The 13,241-nt window shown below is 39.3% G+C and overlaps 1 pseudogene; it reads left to right on the top strand.

Moving 5' to 3' along the window:
- The first annotated feature begins 464 nt into the window (after positions 1-464).
- LOC102906553 (amyloid beta precursor like protein 2 pseudogene) overlaps positions 465-13,241 on the top strand; it is a 63,050-nt pseudogene continuing 50,273 nt past the window's right edge.

Raw genomic sequence — 13,241 nt, 5'->3', positions numbered from 1 at the left:
ATACCACTCCATAAAATATAACCGAAAATTAACATAATCTTAAATCCCTGAGTTACATCATTTTAAATCTAATTAAAAATTAATCTTCATCTTCTAAATTTTCTTTCAAAAAATTATAGCAATTTTATCCTATCTTTTTAAACTAGCAGAGTCATGGTTCAAAGCCAAAAGTGTAGGGAGGCTTCAGTGGCCTTGCCTTAATAATAAAAGAAGTAGGCAGAGCCTTACGTCATTCCTACCAATACACCAAGAATTCAGAACAGGAAGACAAGTGTGTGCTTAAAAGTCATGAGCACTTCAGAACAGCAAATAGGACAAAGAAGAAATCAAGGAAATCCCCCAAACTTTAGGGAAATAAAATTAACAATGAAACCTAATGTGAATTAAGAAAAAGTGTAATCTTTTCTCAGAGGAACATGAGAGAACTCCAGGAGACATGACCTGACATTATGGAATCTAGACTGGGATATGGGAGCCTGACCCAACAGGTACCAAGAGCTGCCTTGGAACAAAGGAAGAAGTTCTTCAGTACTGCCAGGAGATCTATCCAGAGCTGCAGATCACAAATGTGATGTAAGCAAATCAGCCAGTCAGTATTGATGACTGGTGCTGAAGGGACAAAAAAACAGTGCAAGAGTCACATCATCATTCCATTCAAGTGTCTTGTGGGTGAGTTCATTAGTGATGTTCTGCTGGTTTCAGAAAACTGCCAGTTTTTCCACCGAGAGCGGATGGAGGTGTGTGAGAAGCACCAGCGTTGGCACACCATAGTCAAGGAGGCATGTCTGACTGAGGGGATGACCTTTTATAGCTACGGCATGCTGCTGCCTTGTGGGGTAGACCAGTTCCACGGTACCGAGTATGTGTGCTGCCCTCAGACAAAGATTGTTGACTCTGACTCTACTATGTCCAAAGAGGAGGAGGAAGAGGAGGAGGAGGAGGATGAAGAGGAAGACTATGATCTTGATAAAAGTGAACTTCCTACTGAAGAAGATTTGGAAGACTTCACAGAAGCAGCTGCAGATGAAGAGGATGAGGATGAGGAGGAAGGGGAAGTGGTGGAAGACCGTGATTACTACTATGACTCTTAAAGGAGATGACTACAATGAAAAGAACCCAACTGAACCCAGCAGCGATGGCACTATTTCAGACAAAGACATTGCTCACGATGTGAAAGTTCCCCCAACTCCCCTGCCAACCAATGATGTTGATGTGTATTTTGAGACCTCAGCAGATGATAACGAGCACGCCCACTTCCAGAAGGCTAAGGAATAACTGGAAATTCGGCATTGCAATCGAATGGATAGGGTAAAGAAGGAATGGGAAGAGGCAGAGCTTCAAGCCAAGAACCTCCCCAAAGCAGAGAGACAGACCCTCATTCAGCACTTCCAAGCTATGGTTAAAGCTTTAGAGAAGGAAGCAGCCAGCGAGAAGCAGCAGCTTGTGGTAACTCGCTTGGCCCGAGTGGAAGCCATGCTGAATGACCGCCAGCAGATAGCTCTGGAGAATTACCTGGCTGCCCTGCAGTCTGACTCACCTCGGCCACATCGTATTCTGCAAGCTCTGCGTCGTTACGTCCGTGCTGAAAATAAAGATCGCCTACATACCATTCGTCATTACCAGCACGTGTTGGCTGTTGACCCAGCAAAGGCTGCCCAGATGAAATCCCAGGTGATGACACACCTCCGTGTAATTGAAGAAAGAAGGAACCAAAGCCTTTCTCTATTGTACAAAGTTCCTTATGTGGCTCAAGAAATCCAGGAGGAAATCGATGAGCTCCTTCAGGAACAGCAAGCAGATATGGACCAGTTCACCTGCTCCATCTCAGAGAGCCCTGTGGATGTCTGGGTGAGCTCTAAGGAGAGTGAGGAGATCCCACCGTTCCACCCTTTCCACTCCTTCCTATCTCTGTCTGAGAATGAAGGATCTGGAATGGCAGAGCAAGACGGTTGGTTACATCTACAGACATTATGGAATCTCTGGCTATCTCTGGCTGGAGAGATGGTTCCACAGTTAAGAGCACTTGCTGCCATTGCCAGATCCAGGTTTGGTTCCCAGCACCCACATGCCAGCTAACAACCACTGGTAACTCCAGATCCATGAAGCTCTGATATCCTCTTCTGTTCTTCTCGGGTACCAGAGACACACACGGTGCACATACATATATGCGGGAAAACACGAATACGCACAAAATGAAATAAAATAGATCTTAAGAAGAAGAAAACTATCTAGTGGAGAGCACAAATGTACTGAAATTGACCCACTGTTAACTGTAAAATAAAGCTGTGAGTTGACACATTAAGTAAAATGGCTTAATACTGATGAAAATTCATGCAAGAATCAACATAATCAAATAATATCAAAAAGCTGTGCCATAAGAACATGGATATTTCAGTAGTCATCTAGTAGGTCTAGAGAGATATGAATTTTATAGGCCAAGCAGCACAGGCTGAGGGGGTTGTGACTGTGAAAAGGACAGTATACAGGTTAGTAGGAAATGCCTATTGAGAAAGGACAAGAGAAGCAGACTTATGGTTAATATCTGAACAGTTTCCATAGTCAATATGAATGGATTACGCTGGTGGTGGTGGCAGATACCTTTAATCCCAGTACTGGAGGAGGGGCAGAGGCAAGCAGATCTCTGAGTTTGAGGCCAGCCTGATTTACAGAGTGAGTTCCAGGACAGCCAGGGCTACACAGAGAAACTCTATCTCAAACAAAACAAAACAAAATCTCCTATTAAAAGATGATGGGGCCGGGCGGTGGTGGCGCACGCCTTTAATCCCAGCACTTGGGAGGCAGAGCCAGGTGGATCTTTGTGAGTTCGAGGCCAGCCTGGGCTACCAAGTGAGTTCCAGGAAAGGCGCAAAGCTACACAGAGAAACCCTGTCTCGAAAAACCAAAAAAAAAAAAAAAAGATGATGGTATTCTGACTGAGTGTATTAACAAGTAAGTGAGAGGATTAGACAATATAAAGTTTACAAACCCTTGCAACCAAAACAAAAGGAGACAGGGAAGGACAAAATAAAATGAAAGGAAATTGTATAGCTGCTGCTTAACCTCAAAAGTCACTGGAGGGTTTACAAGTCTATACATACACACTTCAGACAGAGTGGGTCTGACTAACACTGGAAGCAGAAGCAGTGCTTTGGTTTATTTGTTTTCCGGTCATTAAGATAACACTGACCTTTGATTAATTTCTTATGCTGAAAAATAAGAAGAAAAAAAAAACTAAAATTATTATGTGTTTTTTAATGGCTAGTATAGACCTATTCAGGTAACTGAATTATGGAAAAACAGGATGCCCCAAACAATTAATTATGTAAAAAACATAATACTTGCCAGAAATTCAGATTTTTTCATACCAATAGCATTGTATATTTTATATTATAATGAAATAAACATTGAGTAAAAATTCTGTATTTTTTTAATATTTCTGTATGACTTCACTGTGTTGCTGTATTTGATTTAACCAAGTTTTTCAAATAGGAAAAAATATGAGATGCTAAAGTAGACACCAGAAAGTCTACATTGCAAAAGTCCAAAGCACAGAGCCTCCAAGAAATGATTTAACAGAGGAAAGAGAAATAAATTTAGCCTCTTCATATTATTTATTCGTAGAGCATGCTCACTATGAAACGACTGTGTGTCAAAAGAGATGCAGTGTGAAGCGGCAATGTGAGGAGTGAGCCTGCAGCTCTGCCTTGTGATTAGAGCTCTGTGGTGCACAGATGAGAAGAATGGAGAGGGCTGGGTAGCTGCCTTAGAGCAGTGGTTCTCAGCCTGTGGGTCAAAACCACTTTGGCAAACCTCTTTCTCCAAAACTATTTGCATTATGATTCATAACAGTAGCAAAACTACAGTTGTGAAGTAACAACAAAAATAATGTATGGATGGGGGTCACCACAACATGAGGAACTGTATCGCGGCATTAAGAAGGTTGAGAACCAGGGAAAGCGCTCAAGTAGTGGGAGGCTGAGCTGAACAAGCAATTAAAAAGTGTGCATGCTGAATCGTGATGTGTTTGAGATCTTTATGACTCAAGAATGCAAAGATATCAGCTTTTTATGGAATAAAGCCTCATTCGTGCCTGGATTTCATTGGTTATGATCAATGATTAAAGATGTGTTCCTTTAATATTATCAGAAGTAGCCATTTTCGGCTGCTTGTTCTAACCTGGCAGTTTACTCCACTGTCTCGAGTGTTCTGTCTCTGTGACTCTGTGCTGATATCACTCCTTCTGCTTGCTTCTCTCAATGAAATGCACCCTAACCAACAAATTACTTCCTTTGTCTGCAGCTGGCGTGTTCACAGTGGGGCTCTGATTTGAACAAACCTGAAGATGTCAGGCTGCGTAAGCACTCAGAGAGGGATATGTTCACAAAGGTCCCTGTTCTGGAAAATTATACACCACTTTCAAAATGCTTCACCACATTTAAAAGTGTAATTATACCTTTTCCTTAATGACTGACATGACATATGTTTACAAGTGTTTTAGCTGACTTATGACACTGCACAGTATCATGTTGTATATTTGGTGGCAACATCTAACATTTCATGGCAAAAACAGCTGAGACTGACAGATAATGTTGCCCAAGTGATTGGCAATAACCAGTGCAACCTGCCTATTTCACAATTTCTTAAATCTTCGCACAGCAAATTTAATTGTCATTTTTGCGGAGAGAACAGTTTGCTCACTTATGCTAACCTAGTTTTAAATTGCCTTATTTCTCTTTGGCATTTCTTTGATGGTATCTTTGTCCTTTGTTTTCCAGTGTTTAGGATTGTACGTAGGACCCACGCATGCTTGGCATGTACTCTGTGTCCAGTCTTTGCTTCCTTATCTTCTTTGTATTGATTTTTCAGTATTTTTGTTTCATTTTGGTGTGGTTTTGTAATTTTGAGATGAGAGTCTCACTAAGTTGCACAGGCCACCATGAAATTTACTCTATCACCGAGAAAGGCCTTGCCCTCACCATTTTCCTGTCTCAGCCTCCCAAGCTTGTAAGATTTCAGGTCTACTTTCTTAGGAGAATTTTCTAGAGTAGCATTGCCCAATAGAACTCACTACCATGACTTGAAATGCTCTGTGTCTGCATTAATCAGGATGGGAGCCACTGAGTACAAAAGCCTTATTATTCAAGGAGAAATAGTTGAGGATAGAGAGAGTATCTTTTCATTACATAAAATTTCATAAGCAATGATGTCTTTTCTGGGTTTAGTCATAGATAAGTGCAGTGCTTGGAAGCTTACAATGTATATACATTACCTGATTTTCACCCTCACATTGATGCTATGCAGAAGCAAGATAGGTATTAAAACCACCTTCTAAAGGACCACCTGAAAAACTAATTACATATGGTAATTAACTTCACAGCCAAACACAAATCCAGATTTGGCATCACTAATCCTATTACTGGCATCAAAACAATGTACAGTTTTTAAAGATAAGAGATAGTCTTCAGATTTATGTTCATGAGGATATAACTGTGTAATATTCTCCCAGGATAATTCTATTTTCAAAAATGATATATCAAAATTAACTTTTTCCTAGTTTCAAAAGGAATTTCTAATATTCAAAAGCATTTACATCAGTTTGAAGGATTTCAGATTGCTGTTTGGAGCTGTAAAATATTCTTTCTTATACTGAGCCAGAAATTCTCATGTAAAAATATCACTTACTCAAGCTGTACTTGTTATACAAGTCTCCCCCCCACACACACACACACACCCCATTTTCCTTAAGACTTCTCATAAAGTTGCTAGTCTTCTATTGAAAAGAACAAAATCCTGGACTACATCAATTCACCTTGGCAAAAAGAACAGAAAGTTTCATAATGTTAACAGTAACGAAAGCTTCAGCACACTCATGTGGGTTTCCTACTAAAGATAGTGTGCTCCCCGAATGTGAGATGCACCGAGTTTTAAATGCAGAAATAGGAAGTCTTGTTGTCTTTAGTTTGTTAAAGGTACTTAATTTTAAAGAGGTTGATAATTTGGTCTCCTTTATAATATGCCATTCTATAATGATAGAAGTGAGAAAGTGGGTGAAAATAAAAATTGGAAATGACTGGGAAGACCTAGAAAAATTGATTACCTGGGAGTGAGGGTGGCTCAGGTAAGACTTCTAGAGACAAGGAAGCCTGAATAGACAGGGGCAGTCATAGTTAGGAGAGAAAAGAATTTGAACAACACAAACAATAAGGAATTAAATGTAAACAGTAATACAAATGTTAAGTAAGAGGAAGAATAAAGAACAGATCCGGAGGCCAGGCAGTGGTGGTGCAAGCCTTTAATCCCAGCATTTGGGAGGTGGATCTCTGTGAGTTCGAGGCTAGCCTGGTCTACAAAGTGAGTTCCAGGACAGCCAGGACTTTTACACAGAGAAAACCTGTCTGGGAAAGAAAAAAGAAAAAAAAGAACAAGTCCAGGCCTGGTGAGGTACCTCTGCTGGTAAAGTACTTACTGGACAAGCACAGGGCCCTGAACTGGAATTGTAGCATCCAAATAAAAAGGTGGACGTGATGATGCACACTGGTGATCCCCATGCTAGATCCCTATGGCTTGATCCTAGTCAGTCTAGCTTAATCATTGAGCTCTACAATCAGTTAGAGCTCCCTGCCCCCACCCCCAAAAATTCTAAGGTAAAGAGTGACTGAGAAAGATAGCTGTCATTAACATCTGGCCTCAGTACCCTATTTGTATAAAGAGTGCTCAAAGTGGACCATTTACTTCAAACATTGACAGAAATACCAACAAGGTACTATGCAGGCTGCATTTTTTTTTTTTTTGACGAGAGAAAAAAATTGCAGAGAAGCTGTCTGTCCATTGTCAAAATTAAAAACAATCAACACTCTATCCAAAACTAGCTAGTATAAAGGGTTATTATGCATGTAGATTTTGAGTTTTAATCAAAAATGTAATACCTCTTCATTATCAATAATTTGAACTCTTTTCTAAAACAAGAAGGAAATACTCAGATCCAAACACTCTTAAGAAATTGCAGAGATGTACAGCAACAAACAGTTGATTGTTCCTCAGCTTTATTTCCTCATAATAAATTGCTTGGGGACTGGAGAAATGACTCCATGGTTAAGAGCACGTGCTGCTCTTGCAGAGGACCTGAGTCCATACCCACCTGGGGTGACTCACAGCCACTTATAATTCCAGCTCCAGGATCTGGCCCCTCTGGCCTCCACAGCCACCCACATTCATGTGTACATGCCTACACTCACATGCACATAATCAAAAATAAATAAGTAAATGATAAATTGTTTGGTACTTTATTAAAACAGCATAAAATGGACTTTACCTATAAGTTGTAATTCTTTAAAAACATATGCATGTTTTTCAAAAAATGTGAATAGTATTTTATTAAAAATTTGAACTTGTATATTGCTTTCATTTTTAATATGAAATCTAGCAATGAAAACTTCTTGCTCTTGGCATAATATTATTAAGTTAAATTTCCAAAGTGATGTATGTGACACACCACTTGCAATCTGGATTCTGGGAGCTCAGTGGTTTCTAAGAAAGGGCATCCCCTCCCTATCTGAATTCTTGTTGTCAGAAGTTAGGTGTTAGTGAAGAAATCTTGTACAAATGCTTTTTAGAAACTTGGGGTTCCATTAAGAATACTGCTTCATATCTTAATTTTTCTTTTTCAATTATGTAGTAAAGTGACAATTTCAACAAGGATAGGTTTTTAGTAACAATAGATGTCAGAAAATAATGAAGCCACTTGTTCAAAGCAAAGTATTGGAGAAAAATAAACAGTGAAGTCAAAATTAAATATGCAGCTAAACTGACATTCAAGAATTAAGTTAGTATAATGACCTACTAAATTAGATTTCCTGCAGACCTTCAACAGTCTTGAAATAATGGTTATGCACTGTAAGGAATGTCTAAGAGAAAAGAAACAGCATGTAAATTGCAACAAAAGGCACAAACTTAAGGAAATGCTTACAAAATTAATTAATGTTTACTAAAACAATTTTATGCATTTAAAGATAATTCTAGATAATATAAAAATTACAGTCTAAAAGCCACGTGTTATAGATAAATATAGCAAACATTTCTTAAAAAGTATAATTAAAATCTCAAATAGGAATGTCTTTAGGGACTAAAAATAAAAGAAATGGGAACAGAACCTGAAGGAAGGGCAATTGTTTCTGAAGCAATGAAGAAGAGCAAGGCATGATTTCTGTAGTTGTAGTGATGGGCCGGACAGGATGGGAAATGACAGTCTCATCGGAGGGGATGAAGAATTCAAATGTAGAACCACACTGGCTTTTGGATGAATGTGTTCTTAGGAGAAAGGAGGGAAGTTTTTTATCTGTTACACGATGGTCCCACATAAGGGGTGTTGATACCTCCCATAAAACTTTATAATGAAGGGTTATTGTCACATGGTTTGAGATTAAAATCATAAGCTGTTCTATAACATAATAAACAAATAGTCTGTAGTAGCCATGGGTCACCCAGAAAAAATAAACATATCACTGTTCTGAAAGCTTACATTCTAACATATTTCATACTTCAAAAATTTATATTTGATGTGACCCTATTAACGCTGACCTCACTATTAAATATCATAAGACATTTTTAAAACTTTAAACTAAAAAATAGAAATATTAGATTCCTAAGAACATCACATAATAAAGCCTATAATGAAAATATACGTGAAAAGGATTCATTCTATACCAAGAGGATCAAAACAGTAATATAAGGATGCTGTGGATAAAAAGTGCCGACATTATGTTTAGAAATAAAATATCAGATTTCATCAAATAAGATTTTAATGAGAAGTTTTAACAGCAGGTTAAACATAACTGAGCAAAAAATTCGTGGACAGGACTACAGCTTTTGGGAAATTAGCCAGAAAACAGAGAAAACAAAAGACAAATGTTGTGGAATTATCTTTTTGTACACTGTGAATATGTGTCACTCTTATTAGTTTAATAAAAAGCTGGACAGCCAATAGTTAGGAAGGATTTTCAGGGCAGAAAGAGTACTGGGAAGAATAAAGGCAGAGCCACTGGCCAGGTATGGAGGAAGCAGGAAAGCAGCATGGACACTACAGAGTAAAAGTAATAAAGCCACAAAACAGACAGTAAATTAATAGAAATGGGTTAATTTAAGTTATAAGAGCTAGTTAGAAACAAGCCTAAGCTACTAGCTGAAGTTTCACAATTAATAAGAAGTTCCCATGTCATGATTTTGGAACTGGCTGGTGGAACAGAGAAGGACTTGCATCATGAAAATATACCTAGACATATCAATGTGTGTGAAGAATGTGTAGTGAATATCTAACAGACATTATTAGCATTTCTTAGTAAACAAAAGAAAGAGGAAATATGATAAGGATCAAAGTGAGCTATGAGTCACCTCACTCTGGTGCTACACATCATTCCACTACACTAAAGTCCATGTGCCCCAGCCCAGTAGGCAACATAAACATGGAGAAATACAATAGACTTTAACTACACAAAAATAATATTGAGCAAACTAAGAGTTACTAAATGTGGAGCTGAAACCTCAGACAAAGCATTGTTTGGAGCAGTTGAAGAAAAACCTAAGGTCCTCATATTTGAGCATATTGACTAACCAATATATGATAAATTAAATGTGTATGTTAAAGTGTCTAAGATAAATTTTGAGAGAGTAAACATGTCTTGTCCATCTCTCATCTACAGCAGACATTAAAATAAAAACAACTAAAGACAAATATATAAATGAAATAATTACCAAAAGACAAGTTGAAAAAAGCATAAGAATATAACAGAGATAAGAAAAATTTAGAAATGAATCTACAAATGCCAATTTAATGATCAATATAGTGCAATTCCCCCCCCCCCAAAAAAAAATGATGTTTCCAAATTGGCCAGTACTGAGCTTGAGCCCCACTTGGTTCTGGCATGGTAAGACTTATTGAGCACAGCCCGACTAGGAGAAAGAGAAACTGAGCCAAGTATGGGTGGGATCAGAGACGGATCCAGAGCAGCAGCAAGCATGGTAGGCAAAAAAAATGACCAGGGAGACTGTGTCAGTGGATGGCTCATTTATTCAGAGGATGCAAGGAACATTTATACCCTAGGAAGAATGTCTGGTTGGATTCATGTAGCTAGAGTTTTCCTGCCTTGCCCACAGTCAGGACAAATCTCTGTCACCCGCCAGTCCCACAGCCGCTCAGACCCAACCAAGTAAACACAGAGACTTATATTGCTTACAAACTGTATGGCCATGGCAGGCTTCTTGCTAACTGTTCTTATAGCTTAAATTAATCCATTTCCACAAATCTATACCTTGCCACGTGGCTCGTGGCTTACCAGCATCTTCACATGCTGTTTGTTATGGCGGTGGCTGGCAGTGACTCCTTCCGCCTTCCTGTTCTTTCTTTTCTTCTCTCTGTTAGTCCCGCCTATACTTCCTGCCTAGCCACTGGCCAATCAGTATTTTATTTATTGACCAATCAGAGTAATTTGACATACAGACCATCCCACAGCACTTCCCCTTTTCTTTCTCCTAGTTCATCTGGTGGTATGTCATTGGTTGGGGCAAGAACATCAAGGGCTCTTCATTTGTATACTCATGGGGAACAGGAGCCAGCGGAAGGAACTTTATAAGGTCATATAGGAAGTCCAGCACGGATATTTTAGCAGTCAGACAAGCAGCAACCAGTCCCTGTAGCCTTGAAGCCCCATGAGCTTATCAGTTTCAACATGCATGGGGGCATGCCCATACTCGGAGAAATTTAACTACTTGGGTCTGCTGATTCCTGGGCACATGTGGGAAAAGGGCAGCCAAATGTCTGCTGCTCTCACAGTGAGAAAATCCCGGGTTTTAGGTGTGCTTCAACCCCTTCTAAGCTTCAGGCCAGGACCACAGGCCAGAAGAATATATGTATGTGTAAAAGAATGGATTGTGCTTGCATGTATGGGTAGATGGATGTATAGGTAGATAGATGCCTAGATAGATGATAAAGAAAGGTTTTATGACATACTATTTGTAAGAAATGTATTTTTTCTAGTTCCATCCATTTGGCTGCAAATTTCATGAGGTTGTTGCTTTTTTACAGCTGAGTACTACTCCATTGTGCAGATGTACCACATTATCTTTATCCGTTCTTCAATTGAGGGACATCTAGGTTGTTTCTAGGTTCTGGCTATTATGAATAATGCTACTATGAATATAGTTAAGCAAGTGTCCTTGTGGTATGATTGAGCATCCTTTGGGTATATGTCCAAGATTGGTATAACTGGGTCTTAAGGTAGATTGATTCCTAATTTTCTAAAAAATCACCTGATTGATTTCCAAAGTGGCTGTACAAGTTTGCATTACCACCAGCAGTGGAGGAGTGTTCCCCTTACTGCATATCCTCTCCAACATAAGCTGTCATCAGTGTTTTTGATTTTAGCCATTCTGACAGGTGTAAGATGGTATCTCAGAGTTGTTTTGATTTGCATTTCCCTGATGATTAAGGATGTTGAGTAATTCCTTAAATGTCTTTCGGCCATTTGACATTCTTCTGTTGAGAATTCTCTGTTTACATCTGCACCCCATTTTTTAATTAGATTCTTTGATATTTTGATGTCTAGTTTCTTGAATTCTTTATATATTTTGGAGATCAGTCCTCTGTCAGATGTGGGGTTGGTGAAGATCTTCCCATTCTGTAGGCTGTTGTTTTGTCTCATTGGCTGTGTCCTTGGCCTTACAGAAGCTTTTCAGTTTCAGGAGGTCCCATTTATTAATTGTCAACCACAGTGTCTGTGCTACTGGTGTTACATTCAGGAAGTGGTCTCCTATGCCAATGTGTTCAAGAATACTTCCCATTTTCTCTTCTATCAGGTTCAGTGTAACTGGATTTATGTTGAGGTCTTTGATTCACTTGGACTTAAGTTTAGTGCAAGGTGATAGATATGGGTCTATTTGCATTCTTCTACATGTTGACATCCAGTTATGCCAGCACACTTTGTTGAAGATGCTTTCTTTTTTCCATATAATTTTGGCTTCTTTGTCAAAAAATCAGGTGTTCATAGGTATGTATATTTATTTCAAGGCCTTCAATTCAATTCCATTGATCTACATGCCTGTTTTTATACCAATACCAAGCTGATTTTATTACTATAGTTCTATAGTATAGCTTCAAGTCAGGGTTGGTGATGCCTCTGGAAGTTCCTTTATTCTACATGATTGTTTTAGCTAGCCTGGGTTTCTATTTTCCAATATGAAGTTGGGTATTGTTCTTTTGAGGTCTGTGAAGAATCGTGTTGGGATTTTGATGGGGATTGTATTGACTCTATATATCGCTCTTGGTAAGAATGCCATTTTTACTGTTTTAATCCTCCCTATCCAAGAGCATGAGAGATCTTTCCACTTTCTGATATCTTCCTCAATTTCTTTCTTTAAAGACTTAAAGTTCTTGTCATACAGGTCTCGTACTTGTTTGGTTAAAGTTACCCCAAGGTATTTTATATTATTTGTGGCTATTGTAAAGGGTGATGTTTCTCTGATTTCTTTCTCAGCCTGCTTATCATTTGTATATAGGAGGGCTTCGATGGAACTAGAAAAAAAATCATTCTGAGTGAGGTAACCCAAACCCAGAAAGACAAACATGGTATGTACTCACTCATAAGTGGATATTAGGAGTAAAGTATAGGATAACCAACCTACAATCCTCAGCCCCAGAAAGGCTAGATAACAAGGAGTGCCCAAAGAGGGATGCATGGATTTCTCTGGGAAGGGGAAATAGAAGAGATCTTCTGAGTAAACTAGGGGCATGGGTGGGAAGGATGGAGGAATGGGACTTGAGGGAGTAGGTTGGACCAGCTGGATGCAGGAGGCCAATTGGAAGCAGGATGGAGGGAGAGAGTAAGAAAAGAGATGTCTTGATGAGAGGGGACATTTTGGGAATAGAAAGAAACCTGGTACCAGGGAAATCCCTAGGAATCCACAAGGATGACCCTAGCTAAGGCTTTTAGCAATAGTGGAGAGGGTGCCTGAACTGACCAGTGGTGTAATCAGATTGATGACTACATTAATTGCCAACAGAGATTCTCTATCCAGTAACTGATGGAAGCAGATGCAGAGATCCACAGCCAAGCACTGGGCTGAGCTCCAGGAGTCTTGTCAAAGAGAGGAGGGATTGTATGAGCCAGGGAGGTCATGACAGGGGAACCCACAGAGACAGCTGACTTGACCTGGTGGAAGCTTATAGACTCTGGACCAACAGTTAGGGAGCC

The sequence above is a fragment of the Peromyscus maniculatus genome, chromosome 1 (genome assembly GCF_049852395.1).
Source record: "Peromyscus maniculatus bairdii isolate BWxNUB_F1_BW_parent chromosome 1, HU_Pman_BW_mat_3.1, whole genome shotgun sequence".
NCBI classification, from domain to species: domain Eukaryota; kingdom Metazoa; phylum Chordata; class Mammalia; order Rodentia; family Cricetidae; genus Peromyscus; species Peromyscus maniculatus.
The sequence above is the reverse complement of the archived record's forward strand: the minus strand, read 5'-3'. Positions and strand labels throughout refer to the sequence as shown.